The sequence below is a fragment of the Anastrepha ludens genome, chromosome 4 (genome assembly GCF_028408465.1).
Source record: "Anastrepha ludens isolate Willacy chromosome 4, idAnaLude1.1, whole genome shotgun sequence".
Classification (NCBI taxonomy): Eukaryota; Metazoa; Arthropoda; class Insecta; order Diptera; family Tephritidae; genus Anastrepha; species Anastrepha ludens.
In genome coordinates this window covers 54599207-54612181 of record NC_071500.1, presented here as the reverse complement: position 1 = coordinate 54612181, position 12975 = coordinate 54599207, and the positions used below count along the sequence as shown (strand labels likewise).

Genomic DNA, 12975 nt, shown 5'->3' with positions numbered 1-12975 from the left:
ACAACAATACGATGACGGTTTGCTGACGTCAAATAGGGTCGTAGAGGCACCAATGATGCCAACGCAGTGGGCGTCCAAATGAGGCGGTAAAAACAGAAAACATCAAAAAAATCCACAAGATCGTAATCGAAAAGTGAAGTTGCGTGAGTTAGCTGACATCGCAAAGATATCCAAACAACGTGTTGACTTTATATTGCACGAGCTATTGCATGACTAAGAGAAAGTTCTGTTCTAAGTGGGTGCCGCGTTTGCTCACCGTTGACCAGAAATACGAACGTCTTGACGATTCTGGCCAGTGTTTAGCGATGTTTAAACGTAATCAACCGGAGTATTTGCGCCGATACGAGACTATGGATGAGACATGGATCCAGCTCTTCACTCCGGAGTCAAAATGATTGCCACCTGAGTGGACAGCAACTGTCGAACCTCGGACAAAGTGTCAGAAAGCACAAAAATCGGCTAGAAAGGTTGTGGCCTGGGTATTTTGGGATGTGCGTGGTGTAATATTCAAGGACTATTTGAAAAGGGAAATACAATCAACAGTGAATGGTGTTATTGGAGCATTTAAAGGCCAAAATTGCAAAGTAACGTCCGGATATGTCACAAGCCAATCAAAACTATAGCAAAACTACATAAATTGAACTTAGAATTGCTCCCACATCGACCTAAAAAATGCTCGCCGGTAAGAAATATCGCTCGAGTGAAGAGGTTATCGCTGAAACTGAGGCCTATTTTGAGGCAAAAGGTAAATCGTTCTTCAAATGTGGAATATTTAAGCAACGCTGGATTGATTTCTTTGTTCTTGATAGAAATTATGTTGCTGAGTGAAGCTAATTTTGAACAAAAAAAATGTGTGCTTGCTAGGCCCGGGACTTTTCAGCCCATGTATTACATATGTTTTATACTAGAGTAGACTTTTCTCTATTGATTCGTTTCGACTTTTAAAATATTTCCCGATTCTGAACGTTTATAAAGTTTTGAAAACGTAAAGATCTAACGCATGGGCGGTAATGTTGTTCGAAAAAAGTTTTCTTATATTATACAAAGTAGTGCAAAACTAATCATCCAATTTTGTGTTTGAATAACATTTTTACTAAATAGAAAAATGATTTTGAGTGATTGAGATCTTTATTTTGGCCTTTACGCGCTTCACGCGTCATGCGTCTGCTTGTATACTACAGCTGTCTAGTTCACAAATGTCAAATATGATTGACGTACAAAAGTCATTTGCAAAAATTATAAATCTTCCAATGAGGTGATTAATTTTGCGCCACCTTGTATGACCTTACTTTAGGAAAATACAAATTCTTTGATCTTCAGGTTGCAGTTGCATTCGAAGCCACTAAATCGTATCCGATTAACCTAATATTCGCTGTTTAGTACGTTTTTGGGTAACCTAATTTTTCTAGAGGGTATCTCTAACAATATCAACAATTTCAGTAATAGCCCTCACCCTTGTGTGCATCATGGTTGCTCAATGTATAAGCTAGGTTTTTGAGAACTATTTCAATTATATAAATTGCTCATATACATACATAGGCTAGGCTACTTAGCTTGTTGCTTAATCCCTCTAATCAAATAAATAATGCCATGCGGAAGGATTAAGTGCCAAGTCAGCTTGTCTAATTAATATATGTATGTATGTATGTATGTAACGGGTGATCAATCATGAGGTGCTTTTTTCAATAGTTAAAAAAAAAAACAAAAATGTAAATTATGTTCAAAACCTTTATTTATCATTTGAAAGGACATTCTTTGACATTTACTTTTTGAATATGACTTCATTCAAATGTTGGCCGCAACTACGCTTAAGGTGGTCCATTCTGAAGGTCCAATTTTCAATCACTCGTTCGAGCATTTCGACTGGTATGTCATGAATAACTCGCGTAATGTTGGCTTCCAGAGCTTCAATCGTAGCTGGTTTATCAGCATAGACCTTGGACTTCACGAATCCCCAAAAAAAAGAGTCCAAAGGTGTGATATCACAAGATCTTGGTGGCCAACTCACAGGTCCTAAACGTGAAATCAGCTGCTCTCCGAAATGACTTCTCAATAAAGTCATTGTTTCACGAGCTGTAAGGCAAGTGGCTCCGTCTTGTTGAAGCCAAATGTCGTAGAGATCATTAGATTCAATTTCAGGTAGCAAAAAGTCCGATATCATGGTACGGTAGCGAGCACCATTCCCAGTTACGTTGCGGCCATCATCATTTTTGAAAAAATATGGACCGATGATTCCACCAGCCCATAAACCACACCAGACCGTTGTTTTCTCTGGGTGTAAAGGTAGCTCTTGAACCTGTTCTGGTTGCTCTTCATCCCAAATACGGCAATTTTGCTTATGGACGTAACCATTGAACCAGAAATGCGCCTCATCGCTGAACAAAATTTTGCTCGAAAACAGCGGATCTTCTTCAATCTTTTCAAGAGCCCAATCAGCAAAACGGTGACGTACAGGAAGGTCATTTGGCTTTAGTTCTTGTACGAGCTGTATTTTGTATGCTTTTAAATGAAGATCCTTCCGTAAAATTGACCAAGTTGTTCCATACGACAGTACAAGTTGCTGAGAACGGTGCCGAATCGATTCATCGCGGTTTTCACGTACACTCTCTGCTACTGCCGCTATATTCTCAATGCTTCTTGCTGGACGTGGTCTATTCGGTCGAGAATTATCCACCAATGAATATTCGGATTCAAATTTGTTGATGGTATGTCGAATAGTGTTTAAGGCAGGCCGATTATGTTGACCATAATGCGGTCTAAGCGCACGAAAAACATTTGTCACAGAACGCTGATTTTCATAATACAGTTGAACAATTTGTAGACGTTGTTGTGGTATGAGTCTTTCCATGATGAAATGCAAAACGCTGTTCAACAAATCCACGATGACAGTTTGCCACAACTCGCCCGCGATCTGTAAAAAAAACGCAAATGAAAAAAACTCCTCTTAATTGATCACCCGTTATAATTAATTTCCTATTGATTACAAAAAAAATCGCAAAAAGCGTTTCAAAATCCAATCATTACTAAGCTATATTTTAAATAAAGACTCTTGTATCTGTTAACTAATACATCAATAATATTTATTCAGGATTTAAATTATATAAACACGATAAAAAGGTTAGTAAATTATTAATAGCGAACACGTTTTTTGTTCGAACACATTTACGAATGCAAATTCAAAGCACAAAAAAAATACTGCAAATTTATTTTCACAAATATTTGTATTGATGTTCAAACACGACACTTGATTACAGCTAAATAAATAATGTAAAAATAATAACAATACGTAAGGAAGTGCTAAATTCGGTTCGCAGCGCACTTTTTATACCCACGCACATTTTAGTAAAATTTCATTTAAGCTGGTTCTTAATTTTTGGAATAAAATAAACTCACTCACAATGGGAGTCGTAGTTTGAAACATCAGCTGGATGGAAGAAAAAAATCTAATCTAATGAATATTTATGTTGCATCTAAATGAGCTGGGGAGCAACTGTGCATCAACTTTGGGCAATTTTTATTAAGTCATTATCAAGATGCATGCGTTTCATTTGCATGGACTTTGTTGCAATTTGAAAATTTTAAACCTGCGTTGTATATCTTTTTTTGGACAGACAGACAAACATATCTAAATCCACTTCTCTCATCATTCTAAGCATTTTTACATTCATACGTACATGTCTACATTTACCTCGATTTTCATGCTGTTACATACAACAGTGAACAAAATTAGAATACCCTGGTGCACGAGTGCGTGGGTATAAAATTGTATTGCAATCACAAGTGCAGAATAAATAGTACGGCAATAAAATGCAAATTAATTATTTCTGACCATTAAGCAATTAATTTAGCGAAGTTTGTGAAAAACACGCATTTAATAATAATAATAATAAAATCGTAGCAATCACAGCGTGTGATCAAAAATGCAGAGATGAGCAAATTTGCATAATATTTACATAACGAAATGTTGTTTATTGGAAAATATGAAAGGTGGATACAACCAAAATAAATTGAAAGCGCAAAAAATTAATCGGAATAAAAATACGTGTTTTTTCTGTTTTTAAGTAAAACAAACTAAAGTGCGCAGCATTACGCTGATCATGAATAAATTTATTTTGTCACTGTATTAGTAAATGTGCATACATATGTGTGTGTGCAATTGCGTCAGTTGCAGCCGCGTGGCTACCACAACCAACAATCAGTGATGATATTTCGGATTTGAAAATTGAAGTAAAAATTAAAAAAAAAAAAAACTTTTTTTAGCCGAATTGTGCTTTTCCTTGTGTGTGACACAAATGTCACCCAATAAGCCTGATAACCCCATAGTTGACTGATTTCATGCCGAAAGCAAGTGAATGTCGAGTTTTTATTTTCTTCTTCTACATTGATTTGTTTTTCCTTTTGCAAATTGGTATTTTTCTCACTGGAAATAACTTGCTTTTGAGCTTATTATTGAATTTTGCTTTTGAAAGCCTCAATTTTATTTTAACTTTCACCAAACGTTTTGTAAAATTGCGAAATATTCATTTTAAATCGAAAAAATCTCACATAACGAAGCAGACCACCCAAATCGCACTAAGAAAATTTGTTGTACGAAAAACTGTACACATTTCTTAAAATTAACCGTAGAGTACTAACATAGCCGATCAAATTAGTGTTAAATATCTGTTAGCCGAATAGACTAAGAATTGGTATTAGTATTTCCACATGAAAAATATCATTGGTACTCTATGGTTAACTATACTTAAAAATTCACAATTGCTCTTAAAACATCATCACGTCCAACAATCGGTTTATATCGAATTTGTTGCTCGTGTTTTCTAATAGCGGTCGTCTCTCGCCAACTCAACGCTTCCAGTGAATGTCCACCATGAACAGTCTTCTCACGAGAACTATTTATAAAACTGTTGGAGGAGAAGCTTTGCCAAGTACTTAGCAGAATTGATGTTTGCGCCAGCTACTAATGTAGTTAGATGATTATACAGGCGTATGCATGCATGTTTGATTGTAATCCTTGTACCCTGTTGCCCCGCTAGTTGCATTATGAGGTGGTTATCGGTTATGCTCTTGAAGCATAAGAGCAGTAGGGGTTTTGTAAAAGTTCTCTAAAAAAATTATTCCACAAAACATTTTTTTAATGAAACAAATCGAAATGGATCAAAGAAAGATATTTAGTGTAAAGAAATATAATTTAACTTCAAAATCTTCGCTTGTTTTTAACAAAATTTTTCTATATTACTGATTGCTAAACAGTTCTCTTTTCTCAATCTTAGTTAGAAATTCAGTGCAGAATTAAAATATGTTATGTTCTTCAATTACTTCAAAAATTCTGTACCCCAGTCATAAAATGATTTAAGTAGTCTTCAGCAATCGTGAGTCAATCTGCTTTAATCAGCAATTTTATCTCCAAATGGTATTCCATCGTCATAAACTTTTTTTTTGCATTCTAGGAAGTTCTTAGTTAATTTCATTAGAACTTCTTCAAAACCTCCTATCACTATAAAAAATATAATTTTTGAAAATATCAAGGAGAGGGTGGTGGGTATTTGTGGATGACAACCGAGTTACGTTGTGTTAATCGAGAGTGTTAAATGAGAGCCAAGATGTCTAAATCTTAGCCCCAAGAGAGCAGCTAAGAAGATGATATGATTTCACCTCATCCTCCAAACAGCTGACGCAAAAAGGACTCGAAGTAAAGCCGGGTCTCACAGCACTCGTACCTGATAAAGAGTGTTCTTCTGTAAGGGAGATTTTCGAGAGCTGAGAATTTATAAACTTCATAAGAGACCTCGAAAGCTGCCGATCCACTCGTGACCAGGAGGAATTCGCAATCTTACAAGTTTGTTCATTTGCCCAGCCCTCGTTAAGTAGACGCGAAGCCCACTCTTCCAGAAGCAGACCGGATGTAGTTAAGGTCTCTTGTGTAGCCAGCTTACCCACCTCGCAGTTTTCTGCATTGTCGATGAGAATGCGATTGAAAGTGAAGTCAGGCTTTCCCCGACCATTTTCAAGTGCACTGCCATCGAGCGCAGTAGATATTTACTTACTTGACAGTTTTTAGATAAGGGAACAGCCGATCAGCTGATTGATCTTTGATTGCTTGGAACACGCTGTAGTGGTTCGGTAACCTGAACTTGAGTCTGATGGGGAGCTCCTCTCAAAGTACTCCTCCATTCAAATTCGACCCATCCGTGAACAGGTTCAGCAGACCCTGTCTCCAAGTGCTGCATACCGTACGCTCCTCCCTTGATAGAATGTAATTGGAGAATAATCCTCTTGGACTAAGAGAGGATGTACATTGATCAGTCGCCAAGGGGAGTGAACCTAAAGTTCCAAGACTACTTGAGTGTGCGTAAGCGAATCGAGCCTCTCATGCTTCAACGATGCACGCAGGTTCTTAATTGGTGCATTGTTCCTATCAACAAGAACAGCCAGCAACATAATAGAAAGCGTTTCGGTAGACACGCAAAAGCCTTGTTATTCTTGTATATTTACTAAGCTTTGCTGAGGTCTGGTAAACTGTTAAGTTTTGTCTTCGAGTTTATCTAGCAGAAATATCTCCAAACGACAGAATTCGGTTGGATTGAATTCAAGGAAGAGAAGTTATTGAATCAGTTAATTTATGTGGGCAAATGAAGAACTCGGTGACATATGGGAAATGCATTTGACTAAATTTGTGCCCCAAAGTATTAAGAACCAAGTGGTGCTAGTAATAAACATGTGGTTATCAGAAGATAATTTCAGCACTCCGTTGATTATGGAGAATTTCAATGAGGGAATACACAGAATATAGGTGCTGGTTATATGATATTGAATGGCCTTCAAAACTTGTCCGCAGGCCATCAACTATAAGGAATATTGGTCGCTTATTTTGACATTTGCATAAGTGAGTTTTTTGTTTCGCCCTCAAGCACGCGTCTGCTTGGGGACCAATATTTGTAGTATCCCAGTAAAAATTACTGGCACAAGTTTGTGCTACACCCCATAACTGGAAGTATGTGCCTCAGTATGGAAACGATGGTAGCACCTCGTGGCAAATCTGACTGCGATGCAAATATTATAAGAATATTTTAAACCAGATTCTTTTGGTTTGACGACAATGTGCATACATTTTCACTTAGAAAAATCTGTAGACTTTAATATAGAAGAAAAAAGTTTGCACAAATTCGTAAACTTTTAACCTAAATTAGCAATTTTGAACTCCTTAAATTTTTTTATAAAAAATAAAATAAAATCTGTAGTTAATATCAATTTCTTAGAACTAGTAAGCCTAAAGAGAAGGTGTATACATACATGTACACCTTTCATGCGGAATTTCATTATCCTTACTTTACTAAAAATGCTAGATGGCGCCTCACCACACTAGAATAAAATATAAATAACCCTCGTATTAAAACTAGTTCGTAAGACAGACGTGATTTAGAAGAACTTCTTTTGGTTTTTGGTTGAATAACGGTACATTGCAAATACGAGCATGTCTCGAAAACTTGTCCAAAAAAATTAGCTCTATTTTCGGAGTGAGCGAACGATTCTACATATGAATTGGACTTCGATTATTTCCAGAAATCCTAGGAGACTTAATAGAAAACCAAGAAGAGCACTCCCATGAGAAAACTATGGAAAATAGGTCCCAATAGCGTTGGGATTTTTATTGGTTACAGGAAATAAGAGAAAATTCAAATTGTTTTAGTGAAATGAATTTTTTCACATACATCTGGCATTTGCTCAATAAGAGCTGATAAAAGAAGAAATCAACTACTGTTCGGGAGAACATCTTCATAAATATACTTAAAATCATATCATATCATCTTAGATATCTTGCACTAAATATCATGTTTGCTTTTCCTGCACTCCTGCGTAATCGAAATGAAAAATAGGTAAAAACCATTTCTCAGAACGTCCAGCAGTGCACACAACTAAAAAAAAAAATAAGTAAAGAAGAAGACGCGACTAATGCGCCAGCTGCTACAGTTGACCGACAAATGAAGTTATAACACGGTAAATTGAGTATTGCATACAGGCATAGATACGAGCATACCAACATAGATATAACATTTTCACACACATACACATGCATGTACGCGGTGCCATATAAGTGCACTCAGTAATTTAGACAAATGCAGAATGAAGTTGTGATGGTCATCATGGAGAAGATGGTGGTGCGAATGGTCGCCGGAATGATGGCCACAATCTAAATGCTTAGCTATGTAGAGCACAAAAAATTAATTGAAAATAATATGCCAGCTGCCGTTGTGGCTACTCCAGCTGCGCCCGATTGAGGCAAAAGAAATTAATAAAGAGAAAGTTTGGGTTAAAGAATAGAATTCTAAGAAAAAAGATTCAGGTTTTTTTTTCTTTTGCTTAATTATTATGGTGGTGAATAACTTGAAAAATAATTGCATATAAAACAGAGTTGAAAAATATAGCAAACGTAACAAAAGCGGAAATTGCGAACACAAATGATTATTCCTTTTTATTTTAAATCATAGTTTGCCAAAATCGTACATTTTCACAACCGGCACAAGAATTTAATGAAAACTATGCATTTCTTATTCTCCAGCTGTAGCAATCGACAAGTGCCACAAATATCGCTTTTTTTTTTTTAGCTGCATGAGTACTATCGATATCGTTAACTGTGATGTAGCAGCTGAGAATGGCAAACTGTGTTAATATTTCTGTGCAGCAAAGTTTGGCAAGTCATCCTGAATCGTTTAACGTCATAACGACGCTTACAAATTGTGGAAATTTACTTTAAAAGTAAACAAAAACACTCGTAAATCTGTTCGCGAAGTTCTTAATTCTTGCGAAATGAGGAAGCAGCTGCAGTTACAATGAATGGCTATCGGGTCATGCGGACGAAATTTTTGTTTTCACAAATTAACCAGCTAAACATCGAGGACGTTTCCGACAAGAGGGTGCCGTACTGCGCGCTTAACAATCGACAAGTGGTCAGTTTTATTAGAAAAAGTAGTCAAAAATTAGTCTAATCGAAAGGTCCCTGCAACTCGTAGCCGCAGCGAACACATGCCAGATATTATATTCCCAAAATAAATGCCACGAAATTATCTTGCAGAATATAATGAAAAATCCCAATTCATTCAGCTCTTAAAAAAATCACCCGATACTTTTGCTCTCAAGCAACTCTAAAACGCTTCCAGTATAGCGAAAAATAACCCCCCCCCCGCTCGCCCAGTAAATAAGTAATTAATTGACTAGCTACTGCTCATTATGATTACTGCGCTGGTACATATTAACATATGTATGTACATATACATACACACATACATGCATTGGTACCTGCTTAATGTTGGTGAAAAATTTCTAATTAATTCTAAGAAACATTACGTTCGAGCGCAAAACGAATTGTTAACAACTTGTAAATGCTGTAGCTCACCAAATGAGGCTCACCAAATACTGGCATGTATGTAAGTACATATAGATATATGGGCACTCGTGAATTTCATACGTACGGTATGTTGTGTTCACACAGCATGCAGCCAAGGCGAGTTCACTGAGATTCTTTATGTTCGCTCGAATCAATCAAAAAATATTCCTTATATACTGTGCAGCTGAAGTTTCACATATGTAGGCATGCATAAATTGGATGCTGGCTAACCGGCTGACGTACGTACGAGTACTTATACATTCGTTCAATTATTAAAAATTTTATGTATGCTTGTATAACTGGCTGAATTATGGCCACCTTTATTCTTGGCCACTTTAACTGTTGCTGCCAGCACAGTTGCCAATGCCTCGATAGCAGCTTCCGCAGTAATTCTGCTGTTGTGCTCATTTATGGTTATTGATCGAAATTTGGTTGTTTCACTTCACGCATATGTATGTGGAAATACATGCATACATTCTTTCAAGTAAAAACACCCTGCAGGAAAATTCAATGGGCGCTTCTGGCGAATTTCGTTGCTCTTATCAGTTCTTCCCAGTAGCCTCCTCTTCTCGTCCGTTCGCTACCATTACTAAATTCTACACAAAGCCTAAGAAAATAATTAAAATTCTTACCTAGCTCGCGCTGAGTGCTCCCTCTGTTATAATCGAGCGTTGGTACAACATTCAGTTGTCTATATATCCATTAATTCTATATTTATCTTAAATAATTTAAGTACATTTTTTCAAAGGTTTTTTTTTTTAACGTACAATCAATGCGATGCCTTTAAAAGATTTCTTCTGCCTATAACTGCAAGTATTTAAGCCATCTCGGCGTTTCGTCATTTCCAATCGGCCTGTGCGTTGGCTGTTGCCCGAATAAATGTTCCGCCTAAAATCTCCTTCCTCTCTTTGAAGTCTTGAGTTTTGACATAAGAATTGCTCAATAGACTCTGCTTCTTCCAAAATCCTAGAGCTCCTAATAAATCATTATGCAGCGCTTGGCTTGTCTATATGACCTAGGCCATCATGCAGCATTGGTAATCTCGTGAGATGCCGTGGTGAGTCGTTTTTATGATTCTCAATAAGCTCCGATATCTCTTTAGCAGAGTGTTGGCAACAGCGAAAATATTTCTGAAATGCTGCCAACTATTTTATTTTATATTTTTGGAATTATTTTATATTTTTGTAGTTATTTGCAATGTTTTGTTATACCACTGCTAATTTTTTTAGCGATGTTTGAGAATTTTCTATTTCTCAATTGTGTTTTAAGTATCTCGAATGTAGCAGAATGTTTTATTTATCATACTTCGTACTACCAAAGTAGATGTTTTTTATCAGTGCTGCGAATAGCCAGAAAAATTGTCCGGATTGAGTGATACTGAGCTGGATAATCCAAGAAAACACACGAAATGTTCAACCAGAAACGTGCTACATTAGTTCAGATCTTCCTTACAGGGATATATTATATGTACGCATGTTCATATTTAGCTCTGTTTGTTTTTATGTATACTCGTACGTGTATGCATATTTTTACATTTGTATTACTACCACTTCGCTTGAAGTTTTGCTAAAGTGCAAGTAATGAATTCGTAATTAATCTTTATTTTCATGTTATTTATTGGGCATATTTCTTGGAGTTTAATTTTCCTCACCAGCAACTTCAGCTATGTATGCGTTGAACATATCTGGACTTAATAAATATTAAAGTTGATACTTCACAAACTAGAGTTGTGTGCGCTAAATGAATTATTTGTGTTTTCCGTGCAATAAATAAACGTGAAAATTCTTATTCAGCTATGCTAAACTTTTAAGGGAACAAAAAAAAGTTTATCAGTACCTCTATACATAGATGTTTGACTGAGTGATAACTTCGGGGGAAAATATCGGTGTAAAAAAACTAGTTGCTCAATCATTTTCATGCTTTTAGAACAGACGTTTATCCATCCCACTCTACTTTAGGAAGAACAAATCAAAGAAATTTGCAGTTGGCATAATTCTGAATACATTTAAGTATGTTGTGAAAAAACTTCCAAGGAACAAAAATCCAATCAGGATTGATTATGACGTTGGCGATCCGAAGCAAAATTGTGAGAGTAACTTCGACTGCCATGTTACTGCCTACTCGGCAGCAGAATTCTGCACGCTCATTTCACACGCATTCCCACATACCCGTCCAATTTGTCGTTGGTCAGGCGGAACGAAGCAGCTTGGGATGTGTTTGTGTTTATTGCTTTCGTATATCACCAATGCTAACTCAGGTTCTTCGTAAATTAACTACTGTACTGTCGTAATCCCGATTACGTCAGCCAATCAGGTGATTTCTTCAAGATTGCTAATAGTAGGTTAACGGTCTAATGTTGGCCACACCTCTACTTTCTGTGCGTCGGGATGTTACTAGGTGCTAGGGATGCCAATCCCGGGATCAAGGTTGTTTTTAAGTCCTAAAAACTGCTGGTTTATTCGTCAATATTATCGGGACTTTCGGGATTTGTAATTTCTTACGAAACAAATGAATTGCACACAGAAAAATCGTCTGTTATAGCAAAAAAGCAACATTTATCTAAAGTTTTGGGAAGCATTGGAAAGTATTTGAGATTATCGATTACCTTTTGTAAAATTTTTTTCATGATACCAAACTGGCCTCAAGAAACGCTTGTGCAAATGGGTTGCTGAAAATTTTCGTTCTCGATAAGTACGAGGAGTTCCTCAATCTTGAAATTATAAAGTTGCTTGCAAAATCTATAAAAATTATTGAAAATCACCGTCGGATTTGAAAAGGGAAACAACGATAGACAAAAAAACCATCTTAAAATAAATATTATTTCTAAATCTTAATTTCTTCTCTATGTGGCAACATCTGCGTTTAGCATTGAAATATGAAGTTTATTTGATGGATATTTACTTTTAACATGATTTTGCCAAAATGTTTGCTAATAAAATATTGTACACGTGAAAAAATATACCTATTACTCATGCAAGTTCATAGAGATGTCATGAAAGATTGTCTGAATGCCTTTTCTAAGCCCTTCTAGTTTAGGTTATCTATGCAAACGTTTTTCAAAGAAGCATATGGAAGCATATGGATTAAAGTGCTCCGTTTGTGGGGTCCAGGAATGAAAGTTGAATTTGCTTGAAGGCCTTTATTGCTAGAGCTACTAAGCAATTATTTGTTAAATAATTTATTATTGTGCAAATGTTTAAAAAATAAAATAAGTAAAAGAATTCAAATGCGTGCCACACTATCTTTTCGATGATCCCTGATTTCAATTGCAATTTATTCACTTTTTCTTGAAACTAATCGTTTATGGAGCTAAGAGGCAGGCTTATCAATTTAACATTTTAACTTACAACTCAAGGCCATTGGACACACACATTTCCAATAATAAATTTTTTTCAATTTTGGTGTTTTTTTCAATAAGATTCAGCTCTCAAATAACCCTATGTTGACCGGGAATACTTTCATGGAAGTCATTGTTGAAAAAATAGTATCTCTTGGATTTTTATACGAAGGGTGAAGCAATTCAATATTCAGATTCATTAAAGTCCGCCCACTTGCTTTTGTGATGATAGTGCAAAAAATTGGTTTTTCTGCCT

At 36.2% G+C, this 12975-nt stretch overlaps 1 protein-coding gene across 2 annotated transcripts in view; it reads left to right on the top strand.

The window, feature by feature from the left end:
- The window catches only part of LOC128862394 (lateral signaling target protein 2 homolog), a 136634-nt gene that overhangs the window by 70733 nt on the left and 52926 nt on the right, over nt 1–12975 (top strand). The window lies entirely within an intron of this gene.